The sequence below is a fragment of the Rhinolophus sinicus genome, chromosome 4 (genome assembly GCF_057876585.1).
Source record: "Rhinolophus sinicus isolate RSI-liver-muscle chromosome 4, RSI-T2T, whole genome shotgun sequence".
Lineage (NCBI taxonomy): Eukaryota > Metazoa > Chordata > Mammalia > Chiroptera > Rhinolophidae > Rhinolophus > Rhinolophus sinicus.
Window position 1 is genome coordinate 65,313,187 of NC_142504.1, and position 22,768 is coordinate 65,335,954.

The window sequence follows — 22,768 nt, forward strand, 5'->3', positions numbered from 1 at the left end:
CTATTAACAGAAGTTAATTCTGAGAGATGATTTTATAATAATAATAATAAGAGAAAGACTTTTACTTTTCTTTATTGTTATAAAATAAAAATGATGGTCAATAAATTTTTACATCAGAGTTGAATTTTTTTCTTAAGAAATAAAATTATTCTTATTTTACTCAAATAGGTTGAAGATATAGCTATGGTTTTTCAAAGGTGCTTGAGAAAATATATTTATTCCTTCTGAATTTTGTGAAGTTTAAATTCTTGCTACCAAATAGCCATAAAACACTTTGGTAGAAACACAGAGCAAAAATAAACACATAATATGTCGTCAAAGAAGCAAGAGAGATTTGACAAAATAGAACAAGGATAATAATGATAATACATAGAGGAATAAACACCAAACAGTAAGGAAGTCATCAGCTATAAAGCAAATTAAGGTCTTGTACTACTTGAAAGGAAGGTAAAGATATTTAATACATTTACAGAATGTTAATAAATATATATGTATATTAAAATTTTAGGGTTAAGGACCAAATAAGTGAGATTTTAAAGCACAAAAATAATTCTCAGTAAAAAAATAGTTCAAGAACAAAATAAATTAGTAAGAATAAAAAGCATTGCATGCACTCAAGATTTAAACAACATTTATGAAACAAAACCTGTAATCAAGGGGAACACTGAGAAGATAACCATCAAAATGCGAGTATAAACTGTGTAAGTCTTTGGCTCGTTGCTAAACTACACAAGGTGAAGAGTAGATCCCTCCAGGGGCCATGCTAAAAAAACTGGCAGCTGTATGCCAAAATCCAGCTGATGCAAGACATCAGCTGCTGTACACCTAGACATGAGAGATTTCACTGTTTGATTCCATCAGAACAAAGAACTCTATTAGAGAAAAAAAAACACCCAAAAAGCCTCAGGAAAACAAGACAAATTCCAGAGTTTGTAAAACGTATGATGTATTATCTATAATGTCCTGTTTTCAATCAAAACCTACTTGATATAAAAATAAATAGGAAAATTTGTCCTACAATTACAAAAATTAAATAGAAACTGATTTCCAGTGCCCCAGAGTTGCATTTAGCAACAAAGAATATGGCTTTGTAAATATGTTCAAAGAATTTAAAATATGTTCAGAAAATTAAAGGAACACATGGTATAATGAATGAACACATAAGAAATCTCAACAGAGATTGGAAATTATAAAAAAGAATTCTGGAAAGTTTTGAGCTGACAAGTACAATATATATATGAAAAATTCATAAGATGGACTTAAAAACCTTTTAGATGGCAGGAAAAAATGAGTGAACCAAAAGATAGGTAATAGAAATTTTGCAATTTTGAGAAGAAATTGATAAATAAAATGATCGAAGAAAAATGAACAAAGACTCAAAGACTTGTGGAACAACATGAAGAAGGTCAAACACATATGAAATTGGTACTTCAGAAGGTGAGAAGAAAGAGAATGGGGGATAAAAATACTTGAAAATTAATGGCTGAAATGCCTAAATTGGTGAAAGCCTTTAACCTACAGATCTAATAAGCTCAATAAATTCCAAATTATCTAAATACAAAGAAAACTGACTAAATGCACCATAGTCAAACTTCCAAAAGCCAAAACATAAAAAATCTTGAAAGCAGCGAGAAAAAAAAATTACATACTTCATACAGGTGAATAAGGATTAGATTAATGGGCAATATTTCAAAAGAAACATGTTTTCTTTACATCTGAAATTAATAATAATAATAAAAAAACTATAAAACTATGTACACACACACACACACACACCCCGAAAGCCCCCTCCCTGTCGGTCAGCTGATTCAGATGGCTAGATGGAACTAAGGTTCTGAATTTACATATGAACTCTTGGTACTCATTGTTACAGAATATAAGGGTTTCCTCTGAGATTTTAATTTTGCTTGATGAATCATCTGAAAAGGAGGTAATGTTTGTTTAGGTAAATACTGGAAGGAAAATGGTAATACAGGGTTTTCCATTGTTGGCTGTACTTGCAGCACATTCTGACATTTTTGTCAATCAATTTTTTTCTTTCAGAAACCAATTATTGTTGTTAAAAATCATTTACCTGAAGTTCTACATGTCTGTTTCATTTGAGCTTCGTTTTCTTCTATTTCAGTTAACTTAAATGTTTTATTTTGCGCTTCTGCAGAAATTAAATCTACTTTTCATGTTAAAAGATAAGCACTACTTAAAGTACTGATATAGCCATTGTGTTTGCAAATTAGCTTGTGATGTAATCTAAAGTCAGAAAAGTAGCCTCATAATATTCAGTATGATCTCAAGTATATTAAAAATCCATACAGATTGAGAAAAAAATTAAAAAATGAAAGAAGTCAGTTGTTGAAATGGCATAGTCAAAGAAAAAACTATAATCAAGAGTTTTATATCCATCAAACTATCTTTCAAAATTGAATGGTTAAAACATGTCTTCTTTGTAGCAGCTAGACAATACTCATGTGTAGGGGCAAAACACTTGAGGATTGTCTTTGTGACTAATTGTATAAAAGGTTATTTTAGTTTCTGTTCTGTGGAAAGTGTTAAGCATTCCAACAAAGGGCTTTAATGTAGGCTTTTTTTTTTTTGGACCCATACTGTTGATTGCTAAATGTAATAGTCTGATCATGCTGCTGAATAAATATCTTTTTTTTTAATTAAAGTGTTTTTGTTTTGTTTTGTTTTGGCCCAATATATTTGTTTTTAATTAAAGATTATTGGGGTGACAATTGTTAGTAAAGTTACCTAGATTTCAAGTGTACAATTCTGTAATATATCATCTCTATATCATGTTGTGTATTCACCCAGAGCCAGCTCTCCTTCTATCACCATATATTTGATCCCTTTTACCCTCATCTATCACTCCCCCCCACCCCCTTACTCTTTGGTAACCACTAAACTATTGTCTGTGTCTATGAGTTTTTGTTTCTTCATTTGTTTGTCTTGTTCCTTTGTTGTTTTCAGTTTTATATACCACATATCAGTGAAACCATATGGTTCTTGAAGTGTTAAAACATTTTCAGATGAACATTTCAGATGAAAAAAAATATTGCTAACAGACTTATACTTCAAGATATACTAAAGAAATTCTTTCAAAATGAAGAAAAATGACAGCTGATGCTAATTTCATCCTCAACAAGAAGAAAGGAGCATCAGAAATGGCAAATAAATTTGAGTGCATTTGTATATATATGTGTGTAAATATGGATATACATGTATTTACCTTCAATTTTTATGAACTTCTGTTGCAAAATTTCTACATTTCATTAGAAGTAATTAAAGGTCAACTGTAAGTAGATTATGATAAGTTAAAAATACATTTGTAATCTTTCAAGTAACCTCAAAAATCATTCAAAAATTATATTAAAGGTATCAGCAACACATACTCATTCTGACCAGATGTTTGATAAAAGCCCTTGATTGCCAATTAGTGATGGCCATTCAATATTTTAGATTAGGATGTTGCCTGAGAGCTGCCAGGTATATACTTTTTTGAGATACAACTATTAGTCTGTTATTGATCACTGATTGAAACTGTATCTATTATTAAATGACATAAATTATTTTGAGAACTGAAATGTTCTGCATGCAATAAGATATGTCATAAAAATACTTCAATCAACAAGGAACTGCACAGATTTCCTTCATCAAAAATACATAGTGTATTGAAGAATACATTACTGGGGAATCCACTTGAAGGAACCCATTGCATACCTAAGCAAATGGCAACTTTGTCTTTAAATCTCCCTGATGAGTTACTTAACCCATACCTGACTAGACATCCCATATGATTAATATTGGAAGATCTCAAAAAAGTAGCAGGGCTTAAGAAAGGAATTCAAATGTGGAAGTTCAACACGCATCTCAAAGGTGGCTGCATTGTGGGGCAGCTGGATGGCTGGGCAGCCAGATGGCTCCGTTGGTTGGAGTGCGGGCTCTGAGTAGCAAGGTTGCTGGTTCAATTCCCGCGTGGGATGGTGGGCTGCTCCCCTGCAATGAAAGACTGAAAATGGTGACTGGACTTGGAGCTGAACTGTGCCCTCCACAACTAGATTGAAGGGCAATGACTTGGAACTGATGGGCCCTGGAGAGACACACTGTTCCCCAATATTCACCAATAAAAATTAAAAAAAAAAAAGTGGCTGCACTGTGACCTGCTGATGACCAGACAATTATTGTAGAAGGGAAAGACCAATTCACTCAATGGACAGAATTTAGAGTGATGTTCCTCAAGGTATCAGAGAAACTAAATTATATTAATAAACATGTGCATGGATTGATATTGACTCTTGGGCTACAGTCAATAAATTTGTAATATGGTCTGGAAAATGAGACTTAGATGACTGGAAAATAAATTTTGGTATCAATCTTGTTATGGAAAAACATCCAGACATTGTAATAACCATCCTTCAAAATGTCTCCCTATCCCAATCCCTACTTCCTGGTATTTAAACCTGTGTAGTCCTTTCACTCATTGTAGCAGGATTATCTGTGTGCCCATAGAATAAGGCAGAAGTGATGGCATATCATTTCCAAAGTTAGATTATAAAAGACACCGACTCTGTCTAGCTTCTTTCACTCTATTTCTCTCCGTTGGATCACTCATCCTGGGGAAAACCAGTGAATGTGGTATGCAAATGACTATGGTATTCAGATGACTGTAGCCATGGTAGACAGCTTCATGACCACTTCATGAGAGACTCTAAATCACCCAACTAAATTGCTACTGAATTCCAACTATGTTGCTACTGAGAAACTGTGAGATAATAAGTACCTACTTTTAAAAATTGTTTTGGGGGATATTTGTTGTGTAGTCACAGATAACTAATACAGTTATAAGAAGAGAAAAATCAAAGAGCGGCAGGTTGATGTTCAACAGTAAAAATTTCATATTCAGAAGGGCATGGGAGTCAACAAAGGAATGGTCTAGTACTCATTGGAGGTGGTCTCTTGGTTAAATAAGACGAGTTGTCCTGGGGACATTCAACAATGGACAAAAAAGACAGATCCCACTGGCTATTTCTTTGGCTGAAAATGAGACTAAAATTAGTCCAGTTTGTCAACAGTTTCACTATAGACTAAAGGCTTCTAAATACTGAAATAATCCAGGCAGGTGAGTGGAATACATTGGCTATTGGTGATGGCCCCAGTGGGATACAGAGGGTTTTGAATGTGATAGACACTTATTTTGGATTTGGGTTTGATAATGGAAGCAATTGCTTCTAATACCATGAGTTGATCAGACAGAAAACATTATTTCAGTTTAGTTCTTTTTCTTATATATCTTCATGTCATGGAACACATTTTACTGAAGATGCAGTGCAACAATGGGCTAAAATTACCGTATACAGTAGACTTATCATATATTATACAATTCACAGAACAGTGGATTATTAGAAAACTGAAATGGACATTGGACACCTGCTTACTAAATTGGGGCAGGAGATAAAGAATTAAAGGGATTGATTGCATGTCTAAACAAATATGTGGTATTAAGGTGGATCATCATCAAATAAATTGTAAGATATATTGGGAAATACAGAGAAGAGGGAAAATATTTTAATTTACATAAATATCTTCCCCACTTTTCAAAATTTTTGTTTTTCTTTGCTTGTCTTGTAGAAGGAGACCCAAATGTCTACATTTTCTGTTGCTGAAGAAGACAAAATGACAATGTTTTTAATGTAATTGCTTAAATTCCTAAGGACATGATAGAGTCAACTTTCTTCACTCATCTAAGTTAGGATTAACACCTTCAGCCTCCTTTCTACCTAGCAGATGAGGCAATCCTATATGCCTATATTTGTCCAATCTTACCTGGAACAATTAGGAATGGATGAAAAGGGAACCATATTGACTCATATTGCCACACATTTATGGATCAATTCTTTTACTAAGCCCTGTAGTTCTACTATATTGAAGAAGGTATAGGTAAATAATAATAAATGGGAAGAAGGTGAAATGATTACTGTAGTCACCCCTTATTCCCAGGGGATACTTTCCAAGACCTCCAGTGGATGTATGAAACTGTGGATAATACCAAACCCTATATATACACTATGCTTTTTCCTCTATAGATATGCCTATGACAAAGCTTAACTTATAAATTAGGCACAGTAAAAAATTAACAACAACAATAATAAAATAGAACAATTGTACCAGTACACTGTAATAAAAGTTATCTGACTATGGGATCTCTCTCTCTCTCTGATAACCATCTGAAAACAGAGAAGGCTACAAGATGACAGGTGGCGACATATACAGTGTTGTTACGCTGGACAAGGGGATAACTCATGACTCAGGTGAGACTGAGCTGGATGGCACAAGATTTCATCATGCTACTCAGAATGATACACAATTTTTTTTTTTTTTTTATGATATGCAATTTAAAAGAAATAATTTATTTCTAGAATTTCCATTTAATATTTTTGGACCACTGTTGAAATGGTGGAAAGAGGAAGCATGGAAAGTAAAACCGTAGAAAGCAAAACCGTGGATAAGCGTAAACTATGGTACTGAGGGAAAGAGGACTAATAAATGTAAAATACAGCACTACTTTAGTGCCTATGAAACATTCTGGACAGAAAAATAACATTGTCTCTTAGTTATATTCTCAAATGCCAAACTCCAAACAAAGACAGAATTATCAGACTGTATGAAAAACAATATCCAATTATATGCTATTTTTAAGAAGTGCACTTAGAATAAAAGAGACAAATATATTGACAGTAAAAACAATGGGAAAATATACATTATGAAAACAGCAAGAATAAGAAAGCTGAATTGTTTATATTAATATAAAAACAATAGACTTTAAAATAAGGAGTATAGCTAGAGACAAATAGTGATACCATATTTTGCCATGTATAATGTACTCCCATGTATAATATGCACTCATGTTTTGGCCTAAACTTTCAGGAAAAAAAAATCTTTCATTATAATTAAAATTTTTTTAAATTTCTTTCCATATATGTACTTTTTTGTATTATAAAGGAATTTTAGCATTTATTTTTAACATATTATGGTACAAGAAATTTTATGTAACAATTAATTACAAAAAATAACAGATACAAGGTTCAAGAAATTTTATGTACTAGTAACAAATTTACAATATTTACACATCATAGAAGGCCAAGGACTCTTCGTTGTTTTAAGTTCCTTGTAAGTTCACCAAAACCAGTAATCATATTCCAGGGTATTATTTTGTATATGGATATCCTTATTGATTTCTAGAGTTACACTTTTAACTCATAAGCATAAATAAAAGAATTAAAAACATTTATATAGATACGGAATTAGTACTGTATAATGCGCCTTGTGTGCACCACTTGTATGTAGCCATGTATAATACGCATCTTTATTCTCCCCTCACAAATTTGGGCAAAATAATGCACATTATACATGGCAAAATATGGTATTTTATAATGAAAAAATAGTCAATTAAAAAGAAAGAAATAATCCTAATAAATATGTATATGTGTCTTATGACACTGCCCAAAATATATTAAACAAAACTAAAGGGGGAAATAGAAAACAGACCAATTATAGTTGATTTCAACACTCTTTCCTTTGTAATTAATAAAAGTAGACAGTCAGTAATAATAGGAACTTGAACAACACTATCAAACAATGTGATTTAAATGATGTTCACAGAACACTGTACCCAACAATGAAAAAATATATTTTCTCAAGTGCACATGAATACCTACCAAGATAAATCATATGTTGACACATAAAACAAATCTCAACTAATATAAAAAGATTGAAATCATAGCATATGTTCTATAGTCACAAAAATTAAATTACAAATCAATAACATGGATTTGGAAATTAAACAACACATTTGTAACTAATTTACTGGCCACAGAATAAATCACAAGGGAAACTAGAAAATATTTTGAATTCAATAAGAATGAAAGTACATGTAAATTGTAGCCAAAACAGTATTTAGAGAGTCCATTTATAAACTTTGTATTTATATTAAATAAGGAAGTAACACCTAAAAATAATTATTTAAGATTCCATCTTAAGAAACTAGAAATTGAGGGCATATTAAACCAAAGGAAATTTCAAATATCAAGAGTGAAAAAGGAGACATCAATTCAGTTTCTAAGGAATGAAAAGGAAAATAAGGGAATATTATGACAACCTCAATGAAATGGTCATATTTCTTGAAAAATCACACTTACCAATACTAACAGAAAAAGGAACACACATAAATTGTCCTTTATCAATGAAAGAATTAAATTCATAATTTAAAATTTTCCTAAATCAAAGTTTCCAGACTCAGATGGTTTCATTGGCAAATTCTATCGAACATTTAGGGAAGAAAGAACAATAATGCTACCAAAGCTCTTGCGTAAAATTGAGGCAAATTAACCCTTCTCAATTCATTTTATAAGGACAGTGTGCCCCATATGTAAGCCAGATAAAAAAATTACAAGAATAGAAAATAGAAATATCTCTCATATAATGTAGTCAACATATATGCAAAAAGCCTGAACAAAACATTTTCAAATAAAAATATGTAAAATAATAACAAATTTAGGAAAATGGTGTTTTATTTCTTATGTAAGGTTGCTTTAATATCTGAAAATCAACCAATATATTTCACTACATTGTCTTCTATATTAGAATAAAAGAAAAAAAAACATGATTTTTCTCAATAAAGGACAAAAAAGCATATGGTAGAATTCAACACAAACAATAAAAACTATCTCAACAAGCTAGCAAGAAGAGACAACTTTCTCAACCTGATAAAAAGACAGATGTGATAAATTTACAATTAACATCATACTTAATGGAAAAAGACTGAATACTTTGTACTTAATTAAGATCAGGAACAAGTAACTATGTCCTTTAAATGTTGCACTGGAAGTCCTATAAGGCAAGAAAAAAAGTAAAAGTAACACTGATTAAAAGTGAGCATTATTAACTTTATTTGTCAACATGGTTATGTAAGTGGAAAGTTTAAAGAAATCTATTAAAAAGCTAAAGAAAAGAAATTATTTTAGCCAGGTTGCAATGTATTTTAGCTAGGCTGGTATTAAAAATTCAGCTGCATTTCTATATATCAGTAAAAAACTCCTGGACATTGAAATGAAGCACAACCCCATTTACCAAACAACTTTATTTACAAAAGTACAAATAAAATTTCTTTGACTAAATTTAACAAAAGATGTATGAAAAACCACTGTCATGCTGGGGACCCTGCTCGCTGCGCCATGTGTCGTGCAGGGAACCCTGCTCGCTGCGCCATTTGTCGTGCGGGGCGGCCTGCAGGGTCTCTGACCCCGCTCCCCACATAACTCAGGATATGGTGAGGCCAAAAAGGAACACGCACGGAGCCATAGGTAGGGGAGTCATACCACTATATTCTCTCTGGCGGCACTATACTCTCACTGGAGGCTGGATCCACACTGTCCGCAAACCGCCATCCACACTCGCCAGCCCAGCCGCCATCTTCTTGCTAGCCCCCATTCTTTTCTCTCTCCTTCTTCTCTCTCCTAGCGTAGCCACAGCAGTTATATTAGTGGCCAATGGCTCACTGGTTACAGCTGACGGCCAACTAGCCACAGCTGATGGCCATGCAATCACAGTTGGCCATTTACTACCTGAGCCAGCACCTGTCTATGTGAGGCCGAGAGCCTGGAAACTACTCTCTGGGGCTCCGCCCCCACAACCACACATCTTGCTCACTGAAAACTAAAATTTTGCTGAGAGAAATTGAAGACTTAAATAAATGGAGAAATATATCAGCTTATATACTGAAAGATGTGATAGTTAAGATAGCAGTTTTCCCCAAATTGGTTTATAGATTCAATGCAATCCCAATCAAACCACAATAAGCTTCTGTAGAAAGTGTCAAGGGATGGTAATTAAAATTTATATGGAAACAAAAGAACTAGAATAACCAAAAGTATTTTAAAAAGAACAAAGTTGGAGAATGTATACTACCTGATTTTAAGACTTAATTATAAAGTTATAGGAAACAAGACAGTGCAATGTTGGTTAAAGTATAATTATAAAGATCAGTGTAACAGAATAGAGTTTGGAGATAAACCCACATGTATGTCTGATTGATTTTGGGCAAGGGTTCTAAGGCAATTCAATGGTGAAAGCATAGTCTTTTCAGAAAATGGTACTAAGGCTACTGGACATATGCATGAATAAATGAAGTCAACAACATATCTAGACAACTCTGAATGGATCATAGACCTAAACATAAAAGCCACAAAACTTTCAGAAGATAACATAGAAGGAAATCTTTATGACCTTGGGGTAGGCAATAATTTTTTAAGTAGAATTCTAACAACAACAAAAAAAATGAAAAATACAAAATAAGATCATTTGAGCTTTATATAAATTTAAAACCGTTTTCTTTAAAATAAGAAAATGAAAAGGCAATTCTCAGACTACATACTTACCAGACATAAATAGCTGAAGGATGACTTATTGTCATGCGGGAGACCCTGCTCGCTGCGCCATTTGTCATGCGGGACGGCCTGCGGGGTCTCTGCTCCTGCTCCCCATACAAGAACGCAGGATATGGTGAAGCCAAAAAGGAACACCCATGGAGCCATAGATGGGGGAGTCATACCACTATATTCTCTCTGGCGGCACTATACTCTCACTGGAGGCTGGATCCACACTGTCCGCAAACCGCCATCCACACTTGCCAGCCCAGCCGCCATCTTCTTGCTAGCCCCCATTCTTTCTCTTTCTTCCTCTCTCTGCTAGCGTAGCCACAGCAGTTATATTGTGGCCAATGGCTCACTGGTTACAGCTGACGGCCAACTAGCCACAGCTGATGGCCCTGCAATCACAGTTGGCCATTTACTACCTGAGCCAGCACCTGTCTATGTGAGGCCGAGAGCCTGGAAACTACTTTCTGGGGCTCTGTCCCCACACTTATTCAAAATACATATTTAAAAAAATTACAGCTCAAAAATAAGAAGACAAAAGTTTTTTTAAAATTTTCAAATGATTGAAAGAGATGTTTCACAAAAGAAGTAATATAAAGAGCAAATAGCACATAAAAAGTTGGTCAGCACTACGAGTTTTCAGGAAAATGAATATTAAAACTGCCAGACTCTCCAGAATAGTTAAAAAAAATTTTAAAATGTATAATACCAAATGTTGGCAAGGATGTGAAACAACTGTTTGTACCAAATGTTGGCAAGGATGTGAAACAACAATCATACAATGCTTGTAGAAATATGATACAGCCACTATAGGAAGTAGTTTTGCAGTTTGTTTTAAAGTTAAACATATTCTTACCATATGACTCAGCAATTATGATCCTAGGTTTTTACCTGTGAGAAAGCATATATCTGTACTAAGATTTGTATGTGAATATCCACACCAGCATTTTTTATTATAATCAAAATTGGAAACAACCCAAAAGTCTCTCAACTGGTGAGTGGAGAAACAAAATATGGTATATTTATAAAATGGAATAATACTCAGCAATAAAAACGAATGAACTACTGATACAACAATGTGAATCCTAAAAGCATCATGCTAAACTACATACTGTGACAGAGATCCAAGATGGCGGAGTAGATAAGCACTGCCTACTTCCTTCTGTGAACACATTAAAATTACAACTAAATTGTAGAACAATCAACATGGAGAGCAATCTGGTTTAGCTGAACAGAAGTTTTATAGCTAAGGATATAAAGACTGGCCAAGACTGGTAGAAAGGGCAGAGACACAAAGCAGGCTAGCCCCAAACCTTTGTGTGGTGGTTGAGAATCAGGAGGGATATCTTGGCCTAAGGAGTGAGGGACCCCAGCCCCACACCAGGCTTCCCAGCCTGAAGTACTGGTGCCTATAAAAAAAGCCACTACAACATCAGCTGCGAAAAACAGTGGTGTATCTCACCACCTGGGTGAGATGAAAGATGGCAGGAAACACAAACATTCTCTTAAAGGACCCATACACAAACTCACTCACGGGAACTCACCCTGGGCTCTGATGGAAGGATGGTGATTTGGGGGTCGCCTGAGGCATATGGAGGGCAGACTGAACTGTGTGGCTTTGAGGTGAAGGTTGGAGGAAAGGTGCCATTTTCTCTTTGTGGGGTCCTTTTTACGTTCAGCTGGCAAGTGGGTATCCTCTTTCCTGTGCTAGGCCCTCTCCCACATGGCCTACCTAATTCTGAATTGGTCTGGTGAGCTCAGCTGGGACCCTGCCCTACTGAACTTCCCCAACGCCGGAGGCACTCTCTTGGGGAGTGGCCAGCCCCACCTATATAGCACTCTTTCTTGGAAAACTATTGAAGTCTGCACCCTTCCCCCTCCCACCCCCCAACCCACGCAGGCACCAACTGGCCTCATCGTGCTCTGATGCTTTTGCTGAGTAGCTCCAGGCTCAGCACTGGCACCAAACCAGAATCGAAATTAACCTGGTGAACACAACTCTTTCCACTCTAGTGACTCCCTGAGACCTCGCCTCACCAACTTGCATACCATAAAAGGCTTCATCAGTGGCTAAACCTTAAGAGAGCTAGCATGTGGCAGTAGGTGTTGGGGTGTCCTGGCTTTTTTTGGAACTACATTAGGTCTGGAACTGATGGCAGCTGTCCTTGGTTTGCAGCATGTCCTCTCCCAAGTGTTCCAGGTTTAGCACAGGCAGCAAAAAACTGTGGATCACTTTGTAGCTCCTACCAGGTAGAACCCGGCCAGTCACAGGCAGTGGCTGACCTGGGACTGCATTGGAGCCCCTCTCAAGAGGCCCAGAAACAACATATATGAAAGTTGGCTTCAGGCCACAGCAGAGCCCTTCCTATTAGCACCACAAGTGACATACACAAGGGGCAGTTTCAACAGGTACAAGAGCCCACTGGGGTGAATCCCATTTACTGGGGTAAGAACCCCTCACATCAGCCCATAAGCTGTGGACATGGCCAAACCCCACAGCAAATCAGCCTTAGGGTCTGTCCCACCCACTGACATGCTAATAGCAATCAAGTCTCAACTATAATAGGAAGGTACACACAACCCACACAAGGGATACTTCTGGAGCACCCAGAGAACATGACCAAGGATACTGTGCCACTGGGCTTCACAGGACACTCTAGTAAAATAAGAGAAAGTAGTGATGCTCTAATTTTTGCAACATGAATGTAAATAACATTATTTATGACTGTCAAGAAAGGTGAAAGTATGGAGTTCATAAATGTATAAAAGATGTAGCTCTGGGTAATTCCAGGCTTATATTTTATTTTACTAGATAGTCTTAATACATTGAGAACATAATGAAAATGCAGAAAGCAAAAGATGACCCTAAAAATGAAATCTGGTTGTCCATCTGTTATGAACTAAACTGTGTTCATCCCCTGCCTCCCAATTCAATTATTAAGGCTGTAACCCCCAATGTGACAGTATATGGAGATAGGGTCTTTAAAGAGGCAATTTAAGTTAAATAAAGTCATAAAGGTGAGGCCTTAATAATATAGGTCTCATGTCCATGGAAGAAGAAGAGACACCAGAGAAGTCTCTCTGTCTATGCAAACACACCAAGGACAGGCCATGTGAAGACACAGTGAGAAGGTGGCTGTCTGCAAGCCAGGAAGAGAGGCCTCACAAAAAACAACTCTGCTGGCACCACGTCCTGGATTTCTAGCCTCCAGAACTGTGAGAAAATTGATTTCTGTTGTTTAAGCCACTCAGTGGTATTTTGTTATGGCATCCCTAGCAATTTAATGTACCGTCTAAATTGTTACTAAATACAGCTTTTTCCAACGTTTATAGGGATACAAAGAAGTATTTCTAATTAAGTTTCACACTGAAATTTAGACTTCTGGTTTAATTCCAGAGTCTCCTGTTTCTTTGATATGAAAAAGATAATTGAAGAAAGTTTACATATTATCATAGAAACAGTGCTTTTGATGGTTCTAAAACATTGAGAATGTTTCCAGATTAGCTTTTATAAGACTAATATTTTCTCCTTTATAACCTGAATCACTGAGTTATTACATATATACCAAGGGACTTGATGAAATTGAATTTTAACAAAGAAACTATCTTATTATGTATCACTAAGTTTCCATGGAGGCTTTCTTAAGAAAGTATATTCATTCAAATACTGCTTCATAAACAATATTGAGTCTGACTCATGTTTTGTGACATAAAAAAACTCCTCAACTTTCTTTGCTAATGTTTTGGTGAGAAAAGTTTGTCCAGGTGCTGATAATCATAATGGAGAAAAGATGTTAGAAATCATTAGCGTGCAGGAGTATGAATGGGCTGATGTATAGATGGGCAAGGCAGAGAAACGGAAATTTAGAAAGAAAACTGATATTTTCAAGGGTGGAACATGGTAGTGTTTTTATTTTTACTTAATTGAAATCTATACTTTATTCATGTTTCCTTAATTTTTGCCTAATGTCTTTTTTTCTCTTCCAGATCTCATCTAAGATCCCACGCTACATTTAGTCATCATGTCTCATTATGCTCCTCTTGGCTGTGGCAGTTTCTCAAACTTTCTTGTTTTTGATCACATTGACAGTTTGAGGAGTACTGGTCAGATATTTTGTAGATTGTCCCTCACTTGGGATTTGTCTTTTTGTGTTTTTCTCATGATTAGACTGGGGTGATGGGTTTTGGAGAGGAAGATTGCAGAAGTAAAGTATTGTTCTCATCATCTCATATCAAGGATGCATACTACACATGATTTATCACTGTTGTTAACTTTGATCATCTGGCTAAGCTAATGTTTTCCAGGTCTCTTGAGTATAAACCTAATATCTCCACCCCCTTCCCAAATTGAACTTTTTTAAAGGAAGTCACTCACTATGTATATTTTGGAAGGATTAATACACTGGGAGTTATGCTCTATTTCCTTCAGGGCAAAGTATCTACATAAATTATTTGGGATTTCACTGCACAGGAGATTGTCTATTTAACTATTTGTTTGTATCAGTGTTGACTCCTGGATATTTATTTTATACTTGGGTTATAATTCAAAGTTACTTTATATTTTTGCACATATTGTTCTAGCTTTGGACATTGGGAGCTCTTTTAGTTGGCTCCTGTGTGTTCCTTTGGCATAGCTGGATCACAACAGGAGTTTTTTGAGCATTTCCTTGCTTTCTGGACTACAAGGTGCTGCAGACTCACCTTGAACACTTCCTGCCCCAATCCTGGAATCAGCCATTTCTCCAAGGAGCTTTGGTTTCTTTTATTGGAGACTAGTATTAGAAACCATGATCTGGGTACCAAGTGTCCTCATTACTATTGCAGTATCATTGCTTCTAGGCCTTTCAGTTGGCAGCAAGAGAATGTATGTATAGGTACTAACATGTTCATATATATATGTATCTATAAATATTTCCGTATGTTGCCATCTCTATCTACATTAAATTAAGCATGAGTTCATATTGATGTCTCCATCTCTAATCCATTGCCACATGGATCATTATAGCCTCCTCCTTTCGCTTGTCTATAACCTTTTCCTCCAACACAGAGAAATCTGACTCCCACCATCTACCACACATGTACTTAATTGTTCCATTCCAGTACACAGGTTAAGTGATTTTTGAAGTGTTAATTTGTACCTCTGTGGGAAAAGACTTTATCAACTAAAGTACAGTGCTTAAGTACAGTTCAGTTTGCCTTTCATCTTACAGACTCTACTCATTTCCGAAGGTCAGCACTTTATCCTGTACCCACTTTAGTGAGTTTGCCTTGTACATTCGTAATAAAGTCAGGTACTTTTTCAAACTCTACATTCCATCCTGTCTATTCTGTCTACTAATTGAATTCTTAAAAAATTTGTGTACATCAGGATTCATTCTTTCTGCTATAAAATTTTATGAGTTTTGAAAAATGCATAGTGTTTTATATCTACCACTGTCCAACAGATAGTTTTATCACCCTAAAATATTCCCTTTGCTTCTGTTCCAGCCTCCCTCAGCCTACTCTCTATGCTCCTGCAACATATGATCACTCTATCTCTGTAATTTTTTCTTTTCCAGAATGTCATATAAATGAAATCTACAGTATGTGATCTTTTCAGACTGACTTCTTTCACATTGCAGTAGGCATTTAAGATTCACACATGTATTAGTATGGCTTAATATTTCATTGATTAAAATTGCTGAATTGTATGGATGCACCACAGTTTGTGTATCCTTTCACCTAATTGAGGGATATCTTGGTTGTTTTCACTTTTTGGTGATTACAAATAAAGGTGCTATTAACATTCATGTGCTGATTTTGTGTGGACGTGTTTTCAAATTACTTGAGTAAATACCTAGGCTAGATTTTCTGGTAAGGCACTATTTAGCTTTGTAAGAAATTACCAGACTGTCTTCCAGAGTGGCTATAGTATTGTGCATTTCCACCAGCAATTAAGGAGAGTTCCTGTTCCTTGATATCCTCTCTAACATTTGGTATTGTCAATCTTTTGAATTTTGGTCATTTTAATAACTGTATAGTGGGATCTCATTGCTTTTTTAGATTGAGATATAATTGACATATAACACTATATTAGTTTAAATATATATATATATATATATATATATATATATATATATATATATATATATATATCATTATGGAATATTATTTAGCTATAATAAAGAAGATAAACCTGCAATAATTTTACTACAAAAGTTTTAGTTAACATTCATCACCACATATATTATAGGTTGGTCCAAAACTGATTGTGATTTTTGCAATTATTTTTAACCCTTTAAACCATAATTACTTTTGCACCAACCTAATAGTTAAGACAATTTCTTTTCTTGTGATGAGAACTTTTAAGTTCTACTCTGTCACCAATTTTCAAATATACAATATAGTATTGTTAACTATAGTTACCATGCTATACAGTACATTGCCTTATTTATCACATTACTGGAAGTTTGTAGCTTTTGACCACCTTCATCCATTTTGCCCATCCCTGACCCCCTGCCTCTGGCAACCACTAGTCTGTTCTCTATATTTATGAGTTTAGCTTTTTAAGATTCTACATATAACTGAGATCATTCAGTATTTGTCTTTCTCTATCTGATTTATTTTACTTAGAATAATGCCCTCAAGGTCCATCCATGTTGTTGCAAATGGCAGGATTATCTTTATTGTGGCTGAATAATATTCTACTACATATGTATATCACATTTTCTCCATTCATCTATGATGTTTTCATGTCTTGGCTATTGTAAGTCATGCTTCAATGCATATGGGGGTACAGATATCATTGTGAGATAGCACTTTTGTTTCCTTCAGATAAATATCCAGGAATGGAATTGCTGGGTTACATGGTCGTTCTGTTTTTAATATTTTGAGGAATCTTCACACTGTTTTCCATAGTGGCTGCACTGATTTACATTCCCACCAACAAAGCACAAGGGTTCCCTTTTCTCGATATTTTCATTAACACTTGTTATTTCTTGTCTTTTTGATAATAGCCATTCTAACAGGTGTAAGGTGATATCTCATTGTGGTTTTGATTTGCATTTCCCTAATGATTAATAATGGTAAGCACTTTTCATGTACCCATTGGCCACTTACATGTCTTCTTTGAAAACATGTTTATTCAGTCCCTTTGCCCATTTTTAAATTGGATTGTTTGGTAGTTGTTTTGCTATTGAATTCTATGAATTCTTTATATATTTTGGGTATTAATCCCTTATCAGACATGAGTTGTAAATATTTTCACCTATTCAGTAGGTTGTCTTTTCATTTTGCTGATGGCTTTCTTTGTTATACAAGTATTTTTGCTATAGTTTGATGTAGTCCCACTTGTTTATTTTTGCTTTTGTAGCCTTTGCTTTTCATTGTTGTTTAAATTTTCATTCACTTAATTGTTGAGTATCTCTTATGCTTATTTGCCATCTGTATATCTTTGATGAATTGTCTGTTCAGATCTTTGCCAATTTTTAAATGGAATTATTTGCTTTCTTATTCTTAGGCTTTAAGAACCTTGATTTTTAAGAGATTATAAAATGATACATTAAAACAAAGAAAGTTTAAAAACTTTATAGCAAATTGATAATGTGTATTTTCTCTAATAACAACAAATTTATCTTGTATATCTTTATTAGTTTTTCAATTTTATTTTCCAGTAATTCATTTTGATTATATTTAACAAAATTATAAGCCCACATTAGATTACAAATTTTACAAACAAACAAATAAAAGCTGGTCCTTCGCCACAGTCTGGAAAGCACTACATTACAAAGCTGACAAAAATTTACAGATTAACAAACTATTTTACTTAGGATGGATAAATGCCTTAATAAAACGCCCCCACTGTACTGTGGCATAGCAATATAGAGGGCTACATTTTGGGCTTGTAAGTGTTTGATGCTGGTGTGCAGTAGGTGGTCCTACACATGACAATGCAGAGACCCAGTCTCCTTCTATCAAATGGCTTGGCTAATTCCTAGGATTCAGAGTCCTCTTCTGCATGCTCTGCCTCCAGGCCTCAGTCAGGGGAAGGGGTAGAGTGAATAATTGCTTAGGAGAATCTAATGGGCCAGGCTTAGAAGAGGTGAACATCATTTCTGTTTCACATTCCATTGGGCACTACAGTTACATGCTGACAGCACAGTTGAGAAATGTCAGTTATGTGGGTACCTGGGAAGAAAGAAAAGCAGATTAGGTGAAGCTCTAATCAGTCTTTGCCATACAAATGGAATGATAGAAACTATATGCTTTATTATTTTATTATCATCAAAGGGTTTTATTAAATATTTCCACCTTTGTAGCTATACCAACTACAACACATGGCCATCAAGCTCATTATGGGCAGGGAGAATAATGAAAAGAGAGGGAATAAAAAAATGAATAACTATTTTCTAAATGACAGGGTAAAGTGCATGAAATGTAATGTAGAACAAAATGGTGTGAAAATAACAGATGTAATGTAGAGCACAGGGAATATAGCAATAGGGAATAATACTGTGATAGCATGGTACAGTGTCAGATGGTTGCTGGACTAATTATGGTGATCAGTTCTTCAGGTACATAAATGTTGAATAACTATGGTGTACACCTGAAACTAATATAATATTGTATGTTAGCTATATTTTAATGAAAACCTTAAAAAATCCATTAGCTAGGTTTTCATGCACAGCCATTTTTGGGGGCCAAAATTTAACATATGTATCCCTGAATCTGACCCATGGTACAAATAAGTCCATTTTATTTCAACTTCTAAGTTTTTCCACTTCTCTAATTTGTGGCATTTTCTATCAAATGTGATTCTATCAAATGTGAAACAAAGTATTTGTTGAAGTATTGTCTATGAGCTCTTCATAATGAGGGTGAATGTGGGACCTATGGTTCATTTTCTCTTGAGTTAGAAATTCCAAGAATTATTATTTAATCCAATGCTATACTCAAATACTGTGATTTGATCATTCATGTATGATTATTCATATTCATTGCTTCTCTTAGAATTTTATCTTTGGTCATTATACACACTGTCATGTTTCTTCATTTACTTGCTGTTTGTTGAGCTTTGATGTAAATCTAGTGGAGGACGGGGCTTAGCAAAGAACCTGCAAGTGGTCAGGAGAGATATCAGAAGTGGGCAGATAAAGGTTTATGGGTCTAGCAGCACAAGAAAGCAAAAATAAATAAGTTATTTGCCAAATGGTCATAAGATAATAAGTTAAAGCTAGTGAGTCAAAGAAAGTTAAGAAGAACAGAACGTATACACCTCAGTGTTACAGTATGAAAAAGAAACTTTTTCCATCAACAAAATATGAAGCAGACTGTGGGGACAGAGTCCCAGAGAGTAGTTTCCAGGCTTTCGGCCTCACATGGAAAGGTGCTGGCTCAGGTAGTAGACGGCCATCAGCTGTGACTGGTTGGCCATCACCTGTAACCAGTTAGCCAATTAGCCTCTGATATAACTGCCGTGCCTACACTGGTTAGTTTGTTGGTTGACAGGCAGAGAAGCAGACAGTGGATTGCTCATCCTGCGGTTCCGACTTCCTGTGTCTCGCCTGGCTGCCAGCGAGACTGGGGTGCAGGAAGACCCCTTGTTGGGGTACTGGCAGATGTTTGCTTTTGTGTCTCCAACCCAGCCGCCAGCGAGAATATAATGGCATGACTCCCCTATCTATGGCTCCGTGGATGTTCCTTTTTGGCTGCACCATATCCTGCGTTCTTATGTGGGGAGCGGGACAGACCCATAGACAAGCATGTCAGTTGGAGTTTCCCAACCATTAGAGAGATTAAGTAGATTGACTTGAACTTCTGCACATTGCCTTGAAATTCCTAAAGTCCTCCTCAAGATTTCTGTGCACTCACTGGAGCCTGTGTTTTCATGGTACTTTCAGGGGACTTTTCTTCCATATGTGGGGTATTGGTTCTACACCTCATTCTTAATCTCTTTTAGTTTCCATTAAAAATAACTCCAGTCATGAAAATAGCTCATGAGCTTAATAGGTTTAAGGTGTAATTACCATGCTGATGGCTTTGGAGTCCCATCACAAACTGCCAATTGCATTTCTGTTCTTCAAAAAATCCTTATGCCTTTCAGAAGTGGCTGTTCTTCTAACCCTCTCCCACACAGCACCATCTCAGATTTCCCACACTTTCTTTTCTTTCTTTTTTTTAGTTGTTTTTATAAATTTATTTTTAAAAATAACAATTGCAATGACACAAATTATCAATCACCTATACTCCCCCTACTCCTGGGGGGAAAGGGAAGGAACCTCCTATATAGTTGAGTCCCAAAGGACAATCAAGATATTGTTATCAGGCACCCAATAGCCAGAAAATGCTGTTGATCCAGTGGTACAGATACTGACATGTTCAAGGTATCAGTGTAATTAAAATATATACATTTACAGTTGTCCTGCAAAAGAAGCACTCAAGTGAAATAACTATGCATTAAACCAATTATTCACTAATCCATTCACTCTGCATCTGTGAAATCATCACTAGTCACAAGGACAAATGAATAAAAGAACTTCTAGTAAAAAATAAAGAAAACTCCAAATCTCAACCCCCACCCCACAATTTGTGGGTTATTATGGTGTGCTAAAATGACCACAATAAAAAGGCCATGAGTTAGCTGAAATGCAAAGACAAAATGATAACTGAAGCATTTCATTTCAAACAAAACTCAAACTCATGAAAACATAAAAAATTCTGCAACAATATGAGGTTGGTATTACTATATACAAACTTATAGACACAAATAAATAGCATTTTAGAACTGCTGTTGACTAAAGTACTAGAAATTAGGTCTGAGGAATTTCTTTCTGAACTCTGCATCTTAATGATTCCTAAACAAACTAAGGGATATAAACTCCTCATGGTTTTTAGTGATCTATCATCTGAAGAACTTGGGGCTTACTGAATAAATATCAGAAACTCATGTAAAGAGCCAGAAGATTTTAGTGAGCTTACCAAAGTATCAGCCTCTCCTGACACCTGGAAGCTAGAACAGATGACTAGAGTCCAGAAACTAGGAAGATACTTCACGCTTCCTGCTTCCTTTGCATAGTTCTGTGCTTCTATTTCTACCATTACAATGATTTCCCTTTGTGATGTTTTCTTTAGAGGGTTTAATATCTTTTCCTTCTTAATAAAATTACAAAAAACAGAGTCAATCTTTACTCTTGGTATTTAAGTCAAACCCAACCCAAATGTTCTTCAAAATAATTAAGTTTTTCTTCTTTGTTTCCAGAGAAGGCAACGGCTCTTCTGAATTATCATCTTATTTCTCCCAGGGTTCAACATCTAAAAAGGAAATAGATTTCTGAGGCACAACTCATTTTGGGAACTGTGACCCAGTGTCTCACACTGCAGGCATCTCTATTTCCGGTCTGCAGTTATCTGCAAAACGTGGGTGCAATGTGAAAACCTTTCTGCACAAGGCCGATGGAGAAAAGGGGGAAACAAATGGAAACTGGCACCAGAGTCAGCTGCCATGGGAAGAATGAGAATGTTCGCTCTCTGTGGCCAGCACAAAGCGCTGCAGGAGTGAAGCCAATATCCACCTCAAGCTCTAGCAGGTAACCTGGAGTTGTGTCCAGGACAGCTTGACTGAACAGTGTTTTCCAGAAATTGTCAAGGACCAAATCTCAGGCTTCTTCTTTTCTGTGCTTATTAAAAGGTTAGTGTAAGTGTAAATTATTCTCTTCATCTTAATGATGCATCCCAGGCATCCATCCACTGGAAAATCCTGCTATATGACAACACATAGGTATACATACTACTTTCTCTCTTCTTCTAGACTGAAACACACACAAAACCCTTCTACTTCCCAAATGCTCTCATCAAGCCTATGATTGAAAATCTCTAGTTTCGCTGTTTAGTAGGAGTTACTATAAAATGTCCTTAGCACTTCACCACAGAAGTTATTGTAGGTTTGTTGTTGTTGTATTGTATTCTTTTGTTCTCTACTTAGGAAAGGCAGTTTCAAGTCCACAATACTTTCTAAATTGTCTTAAAAGTAGCCATAGTAAGAATTATGGTACAGATGACCTCAAAAGACAGACAAGCAGACCACAACTTGTCAAAGCTAAAAAAAGTTCAGCAATTTATATTTTCAGTGCTTGAGTCTTTTAAAATTCTATCCCCAGAATTAGCTTTTTCTTGGCTGGAGTCCAAAAATACCAACCTATCATCTGGGCAGACAGAGATTCTTATTATTACCACAGATTAGATAAATGTATGTCAGAATTCATTGTTTCCATTTCATGAGATGGAACTTCCTTGCCTGGAAGTCATCTCTGAATACAAAGTGTCCATTCACTTTAGTCCGCCTGAGATCCCTCATTGGAGGGATG